Source organism: Ciconia boyciana, chromosome 8 (assembly GCF_034638445.1).
Source record: "Ciconia boyciana chromosome 8, ASM3463844v1, whole genome shotgun sequence".
NCBI lineage: Eukaryota > Metazoa > Chordata > Aves > Ciconiiformes > Ciconiidae > Ciconia > Ciconia boyciana.
In genome coordinates, this window is record NC_132941.1 from 43,867,350 (window position 1) to 43,883,634 (window position 16,285).

Consider the following 16,285-nt stretch of genomic DNA (forward strand, 5'->3'; position numbering starts at 1 on the left):
GATTTGCATGGCAGCAAATAGCCTGTGCTTCCCCAGAACAGGATATGGCTACTCTGGGCGTTCCTATGACCACAGGTAGCCTGTGTTGTGTAGAGCAGCCCAGCAACTGCTCTTGGGTACCAGAGTTCTTCTATAGGCTTGGGTACCAGAGTTGTTCTATAGAACTATGGGAATTCTGGTACTGAATTCCCACAGTACCAGAGTTCTTCTATAGGCTTTGGTTTGACAAATTAAAACTGCAGCTAATGTGGGTTTCATTCTGACATAGCTCCAGACTATGAGCCTGTCTGTTCTGGTTGGGAAAACCAGGCTTAAATTAAGCAGATAAAAGTTACAGTAACTCCAGGATCATTTACAAAACACTTTTTGATTTAGGTAGATTTGGGTGACAGCTGAAGATAGTAATGCTGTCTCTTTCTCATGATGGACTTCAACTTCAATGTTTCTTTTAGGTATTCATCTTCTTGCTTAGTAACTTATGGTCATTCTGAAAGGCTGGAGCTATATTACATATTGTTGCAGATAAAGGGCTACCTGCTGCTGCTCCCAAGTGAAGAGTAGCACCACTCTGCAGGGCCTTCTTAAGCACCCATGCGTTCCTTCCCAGTTCTCCCATCAGTGACTGGAGATGGCTGTTAATGGTCTGAGCTCAGGGGACCAAACACTACTGAACACCATGCCTCAGTTTCCTGTTAAGCTTTTCCAGATTATTTCCTTGAAGTTTAAATTACAATGTTTGTTATTCCACAACTTCCTGAGGCAAACAGTTCAATAGAGGCAGTCATTTAGAGGAAGAGCCAGAACCCAGAGCATGGTTAATAGCTTTTAAAGCACCTCGTAGAGAGCTTCCTGCCTGTTCTACAGGAGAGACTTCTCTTGTAAGGCTCCTCTGAGGTGACTGAATGGTCTCCCCTTATACAAAATACCCTCTCTATGTGGCCATCACATGATAGTTTACTTCCTTGCACAACAATAGTCCATGGCCAAAAAGAGGGAGAGAAGTAACTAGACACAGGCATAAGTGGGCAGAGCAGCCTTGTCCAGGCTGCCCTGTGGCAGATGAAAATGTGCTTTTGCAGTGAACTGGCACTCACTGAGAGGAATAAGTTTTAATACCTAACTCCGCGGCACACACTCTGTGTGATCTCTAGCATGTTATTTGATCTGTCTGCATTAAGTTTCCCCACCTGTGAATGTAATAATGCTTCATTTGTCTGTATTGGCTGTGAAATAGTCTGATAAGGACTATAGTCTTATACACACCTAGCACATTAGGGCTAGGATTTGACTGGACCTTTAGATAATGCTGTAACAAAAATACTGAAATATGAAAACAGATTATTTCAGGTAACTACATCATCTGTATGCATCCATACAGAAGACATATGCTGAATTACAGATCTGCTGAAAGCTTTATTAGGAGTCACATCTACCACATAGAGCATGTCTGTTTTACTTCACTTCACTCCAATTAATCCACAGAAGTGAGAGCTTTGTCTCTTATTTTTGAATGTAAGTTCTGGTAATATCTGAATGGAGGGAAACAGAGATTTATGTGTTGATGTCCCCTACTAGGCAAGCTGCAGTAATGTTTAGCACATGAATATGTTTTAATGTAACTTTCTAAATTATTTTTAGATTCCATTAAAGTCTGCTGGCTCTGTATGTGGTAGATTGTCCAGGGCCAAGAACGCATAACTCAGGGGTGTCCTGTCATACAAGAAATCCCATCCACCCCCTGACTTGATTAGTTTCTGAATTCCCACAGTTGTATGTTCTGAGCTCCCAAGACTCTTAAGACCCACTTAATTTTTCAGAGAGAATAAACTCTGAAGCCTATTTCTTTTTTGTGTACCTATCATCATTTTGCCAGGTTATGAGAAGCTTTTGGCACTCAAATCTATGCTAACCTGTTTTGCAGCTCGCTCTCAGATACCTCTTCAGAGTCTTCAACCTCACTCAGTGTGCTGATATCTTCTGTGTGACAAAATAATTTTCAACTATGCTGATTCTGATGTTGGAGTAAAAAAAAAAGTTGAAGAAAAATGGGTAAACAGCAAAGCTGGGTCCTCATTAATGAGTAAGAGAGACTAGGTAAAATGTGAAAAGATTTGTAGGGAGTATTGTTTAAATATATGATTTTCTGCATGATGTGTGAGGGATTCTTTAAAGATTATATGAAATGAATGTATTTTATGAAGAATAGAGTACTAATTATCTGTGATGATATACTTTCTTGTGGATAGTATGCATATCATGTTATCCACGAAGTAATTAAAAGGTATAGGTGGATTTTTCTTTCACTGTACTCAGTATTCTCATTCTTCTCAATTGATTCATGTTGTGGATCAGGGAATGGCTGGGGTAAGAGGGAAGGTGGGATTTAGAGAAGTAAAGTAATCATTAATGATGGCATCAGAAATCAAATGGCACTTGGAATCACTTTGGACCTCTCATTCTTTGCATTATTCATCCCAAATTTTTTTGTGATTGGGCAGACGAAGGCACTCTTTCAGTTGGGGATCTGTGTGGCTGCGAGTACTGGCATGGATCAGATTCCATGATGAGGACTATAACTTGGATTTACAGCAATAGAACTGAGACTTGGAGTAACTGTGTTTGAAATCTGTTATTCTGGATTGACACAGGAGTAAGTGAAGTCTCTGCTCTTGAGAAATTCTGCTGTGTTTGAATTGGTGTAAATGTTAGCTGGAATATTCCAGGAGCATACAGCAAAAAAATGTCAAAATCTGGTTGTTTTGGAATGAATGGACTGAGTACTTAACATGGTGATGAAAGTGTAAAACTTTTATAGAGTATTGATCAATTTTTTTTTTAAGTGCTTAAAAAGGAGACTGTTAGGTTTATTTCTGTTTTTTTAATTGAGAAAACGAGACACTGCTCTGTACTGCAGTGATGGCAGAAGGCTGGGAATAAAGCTCACATTTCCTAAATCCCAGTTCCTCAATGAGCTCTTTGAGAATCTGAGTCCTGCTGAATGATCTTCAGAGAGGAAACTTACACTGAATTGTGATTACTTACCAACACTCTGAATGGGAACATCCTAAAAAGCTTGAAAGTTGAGTGTCATCAGAAAAATCTGTTTTTCATAAAGGCAAATCTGGTAGGTGTGTGGATAAACATCTTCTAAAAATACGGAGGGGGAGAAAAAACATATCCATTAATTCTATTTGCATCTTACAGTATTAACAGGAGCAGGATATTGTCCCTGGTAAATCCCACATGCTTACAGGTAATGTCTTATCATTGTGTAAGCTTCCACACAACATTTCCTGTATCCTGGATCTTTCCTCAAAGTCGTGGCGTGGTTTGGTTTCTGTTGGGTTTTGTTTGTTTGTTTGTTTTTGTTTTTTTTTTTCCTGAAATGTCCGTTTCTTATAGGGAAGAGGAAGACTGCTGTACTGGTCTCCCCAGTAAGTCACGTGCTGTAAGAGGAGATTGTAACTTTACATTGTGTTAGAGCTTCTCATGTGATCAGCCACTCCTAAAAATGGCAAAACATCACTGTTTCATGCACACTGAAGGGTCGTAAATAAGAAACTATCCAAAAATACCATAGTTTTTGGCAGGGACGAGAATATTTGGCAGGAACTTTGCCTGCAGATAACACACAAGACTACTGCTTTAAATGTTGGTTTCTTTTCTTTTTTTTTTTTTTTTTAAAGATCAAAAGGTTTCCCACAGTTTTTGACATGATAACTTGTATTTGAACCATTTTTGGGGCACACTGCCTGTGATTAAGTTTGTAGACTTGTCCAAAACCTCAAATTGTCAGCTCCTACACATAAATGGCAATTCATCTGTCACATTTTCAGTAGCAAGGGAGAGCAGGCTGTCTCAGAGCCATTTAAAATGCTTTGCTTTCATATTTGCCAAGTTCTTTTATTCTCTGTAGGTTTTAATGACTCAGACCTCTGAAATCTCTTCCATACATGGATAAAGTGTAACCGCTGGTTGGGGGTGGAGGGGGAGGATGGAGGGAACAACTTACTGAACCAATAGTTTTAAACAAACTTGGGTGGTTTTCTTGAAACAGCATTTCAGTCCTAAGTCATACATGTATATTCACACCCAGGGCATCTCTCAGACTGAATCATGCTGGAAGCTAGTGGAAATAAGTATCCATATACAGTGAATGCAGCGTGTTTGCATCCAGCAAGGGTAGCTAGCCTCCATCCAGGCCCATCTCCTTAGCCAGGATCCTTTTCTGGGGTCATATTTCTACAAGATTCCTTCAGCCTTTCTGCCTTTGTCCATCTTTGACACACATGTTAATGAAATAACTTGGTTAATATCACCTTGGTTTAACAGTGGACACCCATTGCAGATCTATCTTGTTCTCCCCTTAAAGTAGCTTAGCACAGACAGCACTTGCTTTTCAGCAGGTTAATAATGGATGATCAGCAGAACTATCAGATCAAATGTTTTGCACCCATTTCTATTTGTAAAATATCCTCTAAAATAAAGTTTTCTGTGTGACTGAGCCCTCTCCCAAGCGAGAAACGTATTCAGAGGGGCTGATTTGGTCTAGTGCTCGCTAATGTCAGACAAACTAATTGTCATACTGTCTCTGTCACAAGCCTGTTATGTCATATGTGTCAAATCATCCGGCTATTGTGGGTAGGATTTTCAAAAGCACACAGCGCTTGTGTAAATCCATTCCCATTCAAGCTGATGGAGGTCTAATTCTTATTTCCACTAAGGCTTCATTACACTGCCTGGCAAGGTCAGGATCTTTAAAACTAGGCTTTTCGCCCTGCCAGAGGGGTATAAAGGGACCTCATGCAAATGCAAATCTGGCCCTGGCGATTTTTCCATGAACTTCCGTGGAAGCAAAATTAAACAAACAGAGCAGCTTTTTAAAAATTTCATTTTGTGCTGCTTCATTTCCCCATTGTTACTATAAGCCTAATAACATGTACCTACCTCATACAAATGCAACAAAGCTAATTTAATGTTTGCACAGCCATTTGAAGATGTCCAGCACTATGTGTCAACTTGCGTCATTAACTTGAACTAATTTGTCTGCTGATCAGTGAAAAATTTGTATGGTGTTTTATATCTCTCTGAGAAACATCCCCAAATCCAAGTAATTAGTTTTATTAAAAAACTCCAATGTATTGATCATGAATTTGAGCCCCAAGTGTGGTGTGGACTTCTGATATACATAGTTGTGGGAGGGTGTTTGGTCCCGTGTTAACCATGCTGTAGGTCACAGGACTGTTGATGGGAGCCAATTTCTTTCTGTCCCAACACTACAACAATCTACCAGTTGCTCATGGCATTTTGTAACAGATCCTTGTGAAAGTTCACAGGGATATGAGGATCACTGTCTTCTAAATGCCACGTGTATTTTGCAGACTGATAATGGAGAGTTTTGTTACTGCAATGAACTGCCTTTTCTCCTGTTGACATTCTAGAGCTCAAATTAATACCGCACCCTGTAGCTCAGGATAACATCGCTCAATTTGTATTAAAGTGCTAACAGAAGTAAAAATAAAAATATATTTTAAGGGTGTTCTTTTTACATGAGCTGAGATGGTTGTTAGCTAAATTAAGAGACTGCAATAGTAAGTGTCAATTTAATAGGAACACAGATTGCCATACAAACACATACTAACAGATGCCTGCAAACCCTTGCTTGCAAGAGAAATCCCTGCCTATGTGAGCGCCTGCCTTGCTGTCAGTGGACTTGCTCATGAAAAGGCTGTTTGTGTGTGAAATTGCAAAATCAGATCCTAAATAAAGAATGCAACATGGTTATTCTATGGAAGTAGGGGGTTATCTTGAGGCATAGGGCTTTTGCTGTCTCTTTAAATAAATGAGTATGGTGCAAAAATGATCATGGTCTAAAATGTTACTTCAGGAAACACCTCATTCTATTTCTATTCCTTAGTGCTGTCTCTGGATTTACACAATCAATAACATACATAAATCTTTCATGGACTTAATCTATATTTCCTTCTCTTGGTGGTGTATTTTTGTCTCCGTCAACATTGGAATAAACAGGATCTGCCAGAACAGATTATTAAATACAGCTAATAATATTGACTGTTTCTGGGATGCAACCTGATTTACAATTAGAAAAGCTAACTGGGGTTTGTTAACACAGGAGCAGTAAAGCAGGTCGGAAATGAGTAAATTGGCACTTTTCTGATAACTTTGTAGCTAGCTGAGAGGACTCCTTACCATCTCTGATGTCCAGTGCAGCATATGTTAATCATCTTGTGTTTAAATGCATTACACTTTATTTGCTACAGTATTTTATAATTGATACCATTGTCCACATCCCCAGTACTCCAAAGAGGTTGTATCCAGAGACCACCAGTGATGAGTAACCATCCTTAGGACTATGGCAGCAGCCAGGGTGCAGATTTCCTCTGAAGAATCTAGACCCAAACCCAGCTTTTAAGAAAAGGGCCCTGGCCTCATCTGTGTCAGGGTAGAGAGGAGTGCCAGGAATTTAGTCACATTTGAACACTCAGCCGTAGAGCCTCCGTGGGACCTTTGGGAAGGTGGAAGCGTGACCATGTTATGAAGTTGCTGTTTTAGTGTTCCAGACCTACCACTTTCACCAAGGAACTGTACCATCTGGTGTTTGATTAGTTATCTTAATGCCATGGGATCCTAAATATTCCAACATAGCCTGGTCTATATTTTAAGTACAACCACAGTTCTAGTCTGGAATTGACACCTTCAGCTGTGGTATTTGCACCAAATGTGGTTGGGTCCAAACAACGTCTCTGCCAAAACACAAGCCACAACTTTAAAACCCACAACTTTAAGTCTATTACAAGCTCACACTACCTAACTACATATATGCTGTTCTGGTGGGAAAAGAAATCTGTATGGCTGTTCAGTGCCAGTTGTTTCCTTTCCTTTTGTAAAGGGATAAGCATCTCCATGTAGCAGGGAGCGAGAGCAGCCTTGCAAATAGAGGCTACTGCTTATGTGCTGTGATCTAGATCTAGCTAGTCGCCATGATCTCGGCTATTACCACCTGAGGCTGTGACAGAGGGTTTATTGCTGTGTTTGCTAGGGGGAGGTAAATCTCACTCCTTGGTGTAAAAAGCCCTAGATTTCCTGGCTCCTCCCATAATGAGTAGTGAAAGAAAAGCACTGCCATGTGGGGATAAGACAGCTTATGTGTCTGTCCGAGTGCAGGATGACTTGTCCTCTTGAAGCCCTTGTTGCTCACCATTGACTGCAGAGGTAACTGTCTAGATGCCTGACATTTGGTTAACTCTAGCTAGGTGAAGTGGATCCTGTCATTACTATTTATCCCTCATGTTTGTATATGTGGAAATGTCCATGTTTAGAATCCATGGCATCACTAATTTTGTCTTGAGTGAGGATTATGTTTTACCAAGTTCATGTTTGCATATGCTGGTGTGCAAGTCACACTTCGGCAACATTTTTTCAGGAGATTCTTGCTGCTGGAAAGCACTGGGTAGCTGGTCTTGATGGAAAATAGAAAGTAGAGGGTCATAAAGAGATAATTAAAACTGCAGCTCTCAGGAAGATCTAAAATTTCTGAAAAATTGAAAATATGAGAGTTTCACACTACAAATGCTTTGGATGCATGATACACTTGGTGGTTACTTGGAGCCAAATGGGATTTCACCTTTTTGCACATGTAAAGTTGCCAATTAGGGACGGACAGTTCTTCTCTGAACATGTCACATAATTGTTCTGAAAACTTATTGTTGTGAATTTGTGTCTCTGAGTTCTGCAGTCTATGTAGCTCTAAAACTATCCTGTAAATATTCTTATAATAGACAGGGCCTTCCTATGATGTTAGTGTAATTATTTAATATTACAACAGCAGTTGAAAGATCTGGTGCTGAACCTATTTTGTAAGATGCTGTGCAAACGACACATTTGCTTAAAGAAAATATTAAACCAAAAGTTGCTATACCTATTTTTCACCTCTGTATCTTGACACAGAGTAGAGGAAAACCCTTTAGATTTACCTCCTGGTCTTTGTCTTCAGTCAATATGGTTTTGGTTGAAAAGATAAACTGCAGATCTGTGTGAAAATGAGAACTGAAGACACATGATGTGAATGTAGCTCTATTCTAGCAAAGAACGTGAGTATCCAGAGGAAGTTAAGTACAGAGTTAAATCCATTTAGTAAAGTCCAATGGCACTTGCATAAGTGATGCGCTGCGTCAGAAGCCATCTGCAATTGCAGCTGTTTACATCCTTAAAGTTATGGTAATACCTAATTCTGTTTAGTGAAAGTGATCATGTGCAAAAAGTTAAATAGTTGCAGGAATAAATCCTACTTTTGTAGTTTTTTTGAAACCCGGACCTGCTGGTATCCAAGCTGTACTGGGAGTTCCTTAACAAACGATACGTGGGGAGACCCAGTTTATCGTTCTGGCAGGAGGGCTGGCATTCTGTTTGTGTTCATTTTGTTGGGGGTGGGGGGAAGGAGTTGTAGTAAGATACTGTCTGTCCTTGTCTTCTCTTTTTGCATTGGTGGGGTAAGAAAACCTGGTTTGATTGACAGGCATATTGAATTCCTTGAGTCAGGGGCCTGGTGTACCATGGGTAGTAGCAATGTCAGATTCCGCCCTGCTGTCTGCTGAGCCGCTTCACTGATGCGACCTGAGCCGTTTTCTGGTAGGGCTGGTTTGGATGGAAGGTGCTTCCATGCATGTGTGATGAGTTCCTCTTCTCAAGGCACTGGACAGCTAACTTGTTTTGCACAGTCCAAAAAAGTTATGATATAAAGGTGACATCTGTTCACTCCTGGACTGGTTTCAAGATCCTTTTGTCTTGGAGTAGTTATTACGTAGAGAGTGGCTCTCTTCAGAGTCATCCCATTTCTTCATTATGTTGTTTACGTGTTTCTCTAGGCACGCTTGTGGAGTGTGTCTGTTGAAGGGTGTCAACACTTCACTGTATAAGCGTATTAATTAACTCTTAATATCTTGATTATAGACATGAAGCCCCAAATCACTTTGGTTATTTAGAGAAGCAGAGCCTGAAGAGGGCTTGCTGTATTATTAAGGATGCTCTTTGTCATTCCAGGAGTCTAGTAGCAATTGACTGCACTGTAGACTCAGTTCATCAGTCTGCTTGTGGCCTCCTTTTGGACTTCAGACAAAACATCCTGCCTGTGCTTCAATTTCTGCATTGACAGAGCGGGGACAACTCTTACATAGTCATAGCAATAGGGACTTCTCGGCTTAGAGTTGCTATGAAGTTGTTGAGATGACGTGTTATAGAAATGTATCATTTTGTTCTGACTGAAATGCAGCTTTACTGTTCCCCTCGTAATTCTGTTTAAGAACAGAGTGCCAGGACATTAGCACTGATAGCAGTTCTCTTACTGCATCGCTGGGCAAGTTCTTGCTATTTGTGACAGGATAGTTTCCATTTGTCATGACAGACTATTTCTAAGCTTTGCTCATTATTTAGGACTGGATTATATCACTTTATTTGTTTCTGTAGATGCTTTCATCAGAAGCCAAGTCCAGATGTAGCTGTTTGGCAGTAGATCAGGCTGAACTACCCAAGGTTTCACTGAGACTAAATAAGGCTTAAATATTTTCATTCTGTTTCCTCTTCACCTTGCTTATCGTGCTGGCATTGACAGAAGCAAGGCTGCTTTCCTGAGTGTTGATCACCCTTCTGCATTGTCAGTAAGTGCTGTTAGCAGTGTTTAAAATACAAGTGACTTGTTGATGCAAGAGAGAGACAGGGGTTTGCATAGCTAACCCTCCTTGTTTTGGCAAGCCTATTAAGATGTCAAGTGGCTCATACGGTGGACAGGATTCCGAGACCTGCAGTAGCACAGCCCTGACATTTGGAACTGGCAGCCAGCCCTGAAGGTAACAGTGCACTCAGTCTGTTTTCACAGTGGTTCTCCTCACAGGTCTATATCTGGTAATAGGCTGCTGCTGGCAATTTGCATGGCAATTCGGACTAATTGCCAACAGTGTTGTCACCTGTCACAAACAATTAATAATCAAATACTGCCTCTCTGCAACTCTGGGCAATTACACATGTGTTACAAGATGTGTTATAATGTACCGTGATCAGTAAACAACAGCATTGTACTGAGTTTTGCCTTCTGCTTCCTGAAGAGTGCTGGTAGAAGCCAACTTGCTGCAAGACATGGCTACCTCTGGCCCACAGAAGACATCCTTTGTTTTCTGCATGCAGGAGCCAAGAATGAGGGATGGCTTACACTCAGAGTGGGGTGTGTGACAAAATACTGCTTTAAGGGCACTGATACCTCCAAAAGGGCCTCATGGCAAGGCGGTTTGACTTCAAGTCGTCCTCTCAGAATAAAAGACACAACCTCCAACCCCTGAAACTAAGGTCTTACAGCAATGTGGGCTTTATGGAAGGTGCTGTTCTGATTTTTAGCACTTGAGTCAGTAAAACAGCATGACTTGGCATCTAGTTATAGAAGAGTTTGGGGAAGGATATTGCTTGCCAAATATGTAAAGCATTTGTGTGATTTACTTCAGCAAAGATGTGAAATACATCCTACTCAGTCTGGGCTAAGGAGGAACCCTGGGGCTAGGAAAGTGCAGAGCTTTCAATGGCAAATGGAAATTGGAAAAGCTGTGAACCCCCAAGGAGATGCCTTGCCTCCCACCTGCTTGAGGCCAGCCTGTGGTGGTGATAGACCTACCTCTGGCTTGAACCCCTAGGACAGGTCTCTGTGTGACACAGTGGAACGATGAGATTTGACAGAAGATGAAAGTGAGTTTAGGTTCCTGTTTCAGAAGAGCTCCTGCAGTGTTTTGAATGCAGAGTGCTATTGGAACTTCCTGATGTGGTTAGGTCCAGTGCTGTTTTTCTGCTGATAGGGAGGTCTCTGATTTGTGATACAATTTAGTTATGCATGAAGATAAAGTGTCAACTGTTCTGGTTTTGTTTGTTTCCTTAATGCTGTCATAGGAAACATCTCAAACACTGCAAGCTAATTAACTGCAGATACTATTTAGTTACCAGTATCAAATCTGTTGTATCATCTTCTATGTATGGACTTTTGATTTCTGAAAGCTGTAAGTTAGAATTTGTCCTTTTACTTATCTGGGGTTAGTCTTCCTGAATACTTTCCCATGAATTATGCAAATGATGAGGAGAATAAAATGGGCCAGTATACATCCAAATTTGGTTCACAGAAGTTACTAGAGTAGAATTTCTTTGCATTGCAGAATTCTGTCTCCTTCCAGGAAACACATGTACCAGTGACCTCAACGAATCAGTCGGTCTTCTATGGAAGATCTCATTCTGTACAACTGAGATAACTCACTCTCAGATATGTAATCTAAACTGCATTAAAATATGTTTAGTCACCCACCTCTTCACAGAGCACATGCAGCATTCCTCTTTCCTTGTTATTACATGACAATTTTCTGATAGCAAAGCAAGAGAGGATTAATTGGTACAAGAAGTCAGGTCAGGTCCACGTGAAGAACGTATTACTGGTACACTGTGACAGAAATGTGTGCATACTGTGAATATAAATTATGGAAAAACTGTACCTTCTGGACAGAGATCACTCCACCTCCCTCATTCTCTAAAAAGAAACAGCAGGATCCCAGTGCATGGATATAACTGCACTGACACAACCTTGGTAAAGTTAGTCATGGGTCATACTTCATATCAGTACCTCAGCAGATCTGCCTTCCCTTCATCAGCTCCCTGCTTTTTCCAGGGTCCTGGTCTTATTCCTGTTAAACAAAGAGCTGCTGCTTTATTGCTTTTGACATAGGGCTCAAGAATTCGCTTACATAAATGCCTTGAAATCAATGGGTGTTTTGCCATAGAGTATGCCAGGTTCATCTCCTGAACATAAAAGGTTTATCATCGCTACATCATCAACAAGACCAAGAGGTGTGATAATTGCTGGCTCAAGGGGCTGTGGAAAGCTGTGGGCCTGGCTAAGAAATTCTTCCAGTGTGGAGGTGACTTTGGGGTGAAGCTAAGGCTCAACAGACAGAGACTGCTCATGTAGTTACCTCCATGGCATGGATGTGCTTTGATGGTCTAAGTAGTGCATACTTCTAACTGTTAGAGAGCGTCCTTAGACTATTCTGTTGAGCCCTACTTTAAAAAACACAAGAAGTGTCTGGCTCAATAAAATGTGGGAAATGAGGAGAAAATTTTTAATGATTATTGTGAAAGTTTATTCAGCTTCTCTTGGCACATAACACAGCTGGGAGCTTCTATACCATATGTGAGCTATGGAGAGTTTAGACTGAAATAGTTCTCCTTCTAAGGTTTGAACATGTTTCAGGAGTAAAATATGTTGGCCATGAACACACGTTACAAATGACTACATAACAGTTAAGCACAGTCACCTTCACTGCATACAGACCTCGCAGATTTTAGCAGTCAAGAAACAAAGAACTGAGTCTGTAACGCTGCATGTCTCTTGATACTGATCTTTGGAATAGGGATAGCTTCCTAACTCATTCCAGTCCTGTCATGCTGGGAGCAGCTCTGTTTGCTCTGATTACAGGGAAGTGTGATGGAACAATGCTGGCTTACTCTTGCTGAGAACAGAAATACAATGCATTGGAAGTTCCCAAGATCCTGGCAGATCCTTAGGTAATGGACATTGCATGTCTTTGTTAGTGTTTGAACATCTGTTTAGTTAGTAAACCCCAAGACAAGTGAGTACCTTGCTCTTTTTAGGACAAAACTAATAATGTTTGAACAATGTGTTGAAAATGTTTTGGCCTGGCATTGCTATAGCTAGCCCAGCTGTGTTATAATAAAGCCAAGCGCTTTATTATCTGAATGGATGGATGGGAAAAAATATTTCTTATCATATTATAGCCAAATACAAAGCAGCTGAGTTTCTGGTCTTCTGAAACATGGGTCACTTTTACTATTAAGTCATGTTCAAAAGGTCTTTCTAGCCCTTACCATCCAGAGGAAATTGCTTGAGCCAAAGCATTCTCCACTTCTGAATGCATGGCCAGGCTCTGCTTAGCAGCCCCTTGGCTAGGACAAGCGAGCTGCTTACATGGGGAGTGTCTGCTAAATTCCCCACCTTTGTTAAAAAAGTGCAGACGTGATAGATGATGGATGGGTGAAAGGAATGAGAAGAGCGTTTATCCTCTTTCTATTAGTACGCTTGTTTCTCCACAGCAGTGATTTGGTCTAGCCTGTGAAGTTCCATGAAGTCAAAGGAGTCTTTTAGGTATAAATTTCAGTCCTTAGGTCTGAAGGGGAAGAGGCTCTGCCCAAGATCTGGCGCAGGGTTAATAGAGAATTCATCTAACCAAGATGTGGTCTTATAAGTGGCAGCACTGTCTCAGGTTGAAAGTTTTCACTTGGATTAAATGTATAAACATTTGCAAAGACATCAGTAAGAGCAGGTAGAATTTTATGCAGCACTGAATAAGAAACAAGTTGAGTTTGATCTGTATGTCTCACGCCAGATAGGTTGCTCATGTGCTTCTCTCAGATTTTAACACTTTTTCTTGTTTTTAAAAATGGAAAAATGGAGCAATGTCACCTCAGAACCATTTTACAAATCACAAGAGTACTGGATAATTTTGTCTTAGTCAGCCTTACAACAGTATCCTTCCTCCCTTTTGAAATTCTGCAACCATATTTGACTGTTCTGCCTGTGCTATCCTAGACATCTTTGCTGCTCTTGTCAAGCACGTGACTTAGTTGTCTCTTGGCACCAATTTGTAATCTGCCATATCTTTTGTCTCTGACTTCTTTTTTTAATGATAAGTCTGAAGAGTTTAGAGTTCATTTGAGTATTTGTGAGGTGTCCTCATCTTTCAGATATTTAATAACCATATTAGGGAAGGTCTGAAAGCCCAGAGAATCTAGTTTGTAGGATTAGTTCTGAAAGTTTAGTATGCTTACAGAATTTGAAAAATGACTTGACTTGATGGCTTGCATTTTATGCAAAGCTGTAAACAAGAGGAGAGTACTCAAAGCTTGGCTGGTTCACAGATATGAATACTTTAATAATATCTCATGGGAAATATAAGAAAAGGCCAGTTATTCAGGTTCATGGATAGCATCTATTCTGACGAGTGACCTCTTGGAGTAGGTACAAAGATACATAGGTCATGCTGTTGTGCTATCCTTTCACCATCCTGAGTGACACCTCTAAAACTTGAGGGGCCAACACAGCAGTGCAGGATGAGGAAGCATTGATGTTGTTGTTAGTGCTCTTCCTGTAGATAGAGAAATTCTGAGAGATGTTCTGCACAACCTGAGCAGATGTGCTCCATTCTTAACTGGACTACCATTATATCTCACATCCCATGGGATATTCAGCTATGAAGTGTATCTGCCTCTGCATTTTGATAGAATCCCAATGAATAGAAGGACTTTCAATGCAGTAGCAATGTTGTTGTGGTTAATCTGTTATGTGGTACTTGGATTTTTAAATAGTACCAGGATCTTTCTATGCCATTTTGATTTCTGTTTTCTTCTGAGCCTTCGATAATGTTTTTCAAACTTATTTTCTGTAGCCACAAAGAAGACTGAGGTTCTTAAATATTCATATGGTTCTTTATTTTTTAAAAAAACAAAACAGAAGAAAACAAAAGAAGCAAACAAAAGAAAAAGGAAACAGCCCTTTTAGGATGGCTATACCTACTCTGCAAGGTGATGGAACCATTACAGCTCTTCTGCAGTGGAAGTACAGTGCTCACTTTTGCAGAAAGTGCAGGTAGTTATTGGCTCTGGAGGATGACGCGGACAGCCTGGGCCTTCAGAGGCAATAAATAGGCCCTCTAAAGGGAAGTCAGTCTTTAGGAATGTGAGAAGTAAACACTGCCTAGGCCTCGTGTATATTTACAGTAGAAGTACCCACATGAACACTTAATTGATCTCACCTGGGGTCCTGGAGCAGCCTGCCTTGTGCCCGGGAGCACAGTGCTGACATAGCTAGGTAACAGCTAGCTCAGGGCTTGGTCATGTATCTCTCTGTAGCCTTGCGTTGTGCGAAGTTGGCATTCCCAGAACATTATTGTTATTTTTTCTAGTTGAAACCTAAGATTCCTGGTTACTGCATGAGCTACAGCAGCTCAGACTTCACAGAAAAACCCAGCTATTGTGGGAATCGCAGTCAAAGCACAAGAGTTGGCATGGCTGGGCCTTCTGCATTCAGTCCACATTTGATTTGCAACTGGTTAGTGTCCCCTGACTTCACAGGGATGGAAACCCTCCTGGGAGGCAGGATCAAATTCTGTTTCATGCCTGCTGCAGAGTAAACTGCGAAAGGAGCTGGAACCAAGGAGAGCTACTGCTTTGACTCTTACCCATTCTTTTCGCTGAGCTGACACCCCATTCTCACATTTCTCAAGTCCTGGCTGACTGAGGTGCATCCTCCTGCATCAGGGGAGGAGGACAGAACTTCCTGTCAAGTATGTTAATGGAAGACAGATGGGAAAGCAGTGACCTCTTTGAGATTCAACTCTCCCCTCTCTGGAGCTTTTGGGATTACTGGACACGTTAGGCTTCAATGCGAAGAGACTGAAGAAAACCTCTGATTTTATTCAGGTTTGGCTCTTTCTAGCTATGCCTGACACCTGGCAGGATGTAGCAGCAGTCTGAGGTGTTTGCTGCTCTGGGTCTCTGTGCACAGGTGGAAGCGACTGAGCTCTGCTGGGGGGTCCTCAACTGAGCACAGCATCGTCCTGCCCCCAGCACCCAGAGCGCTCATGCAATGATCAAAGGGAGGCGGCTCCTGAGAAATGTCACCAAGTGTTTAGAAAATCATTCTGCTTGGCAGCATTTCAGCTTCCTATTTTATGACTCCCCCCTCCCTTGTCCTTTGATATATATTGTAGGCCTTTGCGTTAAAGTAGGATCTGTGTTTCCCAAGAGAGAATGTCTGGAGCATGGTGTGAAGTCATGTGTTGTATTTTCATGGTATTACCACTTCAAATGTTATTGAATCAGCATGTGGCTCCCCCCGACTCCAAATTAAGTGATTTCCCTTAAAGAATCATGAGGGTATTTTGTTTGTCATGTAAGAATATACGTTAGAATGACTTCTATTTGCCTTCTGGTTCTGATCCTTTCTGGTTCTTCAGGTTTTTTTGCTTCACCGTGACTGTCAGTAACTCCCTGATTTTATTTTGCGGGTTGGTTTATTATTTATTTTAAATGAAAGCTGAGAGTCTCATGCAATCTTCTCTTTCCATCAGGTGAGGCTTTATGAAAACATCACACGTTGTAAGAGCTGACAACACCATACTGGATGTGCAGTGCCCAAGGGTGTATCAAACAGGGAGGTGGCACTTTGTGC

The 16,285-nt window shown here is 41.1% G+C and overlaps 1 protein-coding gene across 7 annotated transcripts in view; it reads left to right on the forward strand.

Moving 5' to 3' along the window:
* SORBS1 (sorbin and SH3 domain containing 1) overlaps positions 1-16,285 on the forward strand; it is a 176,438-nt gene that overhangs the window by 60,008 nt on the left and 100,145 nt on the right. The window lies entirely within an intron of this gene.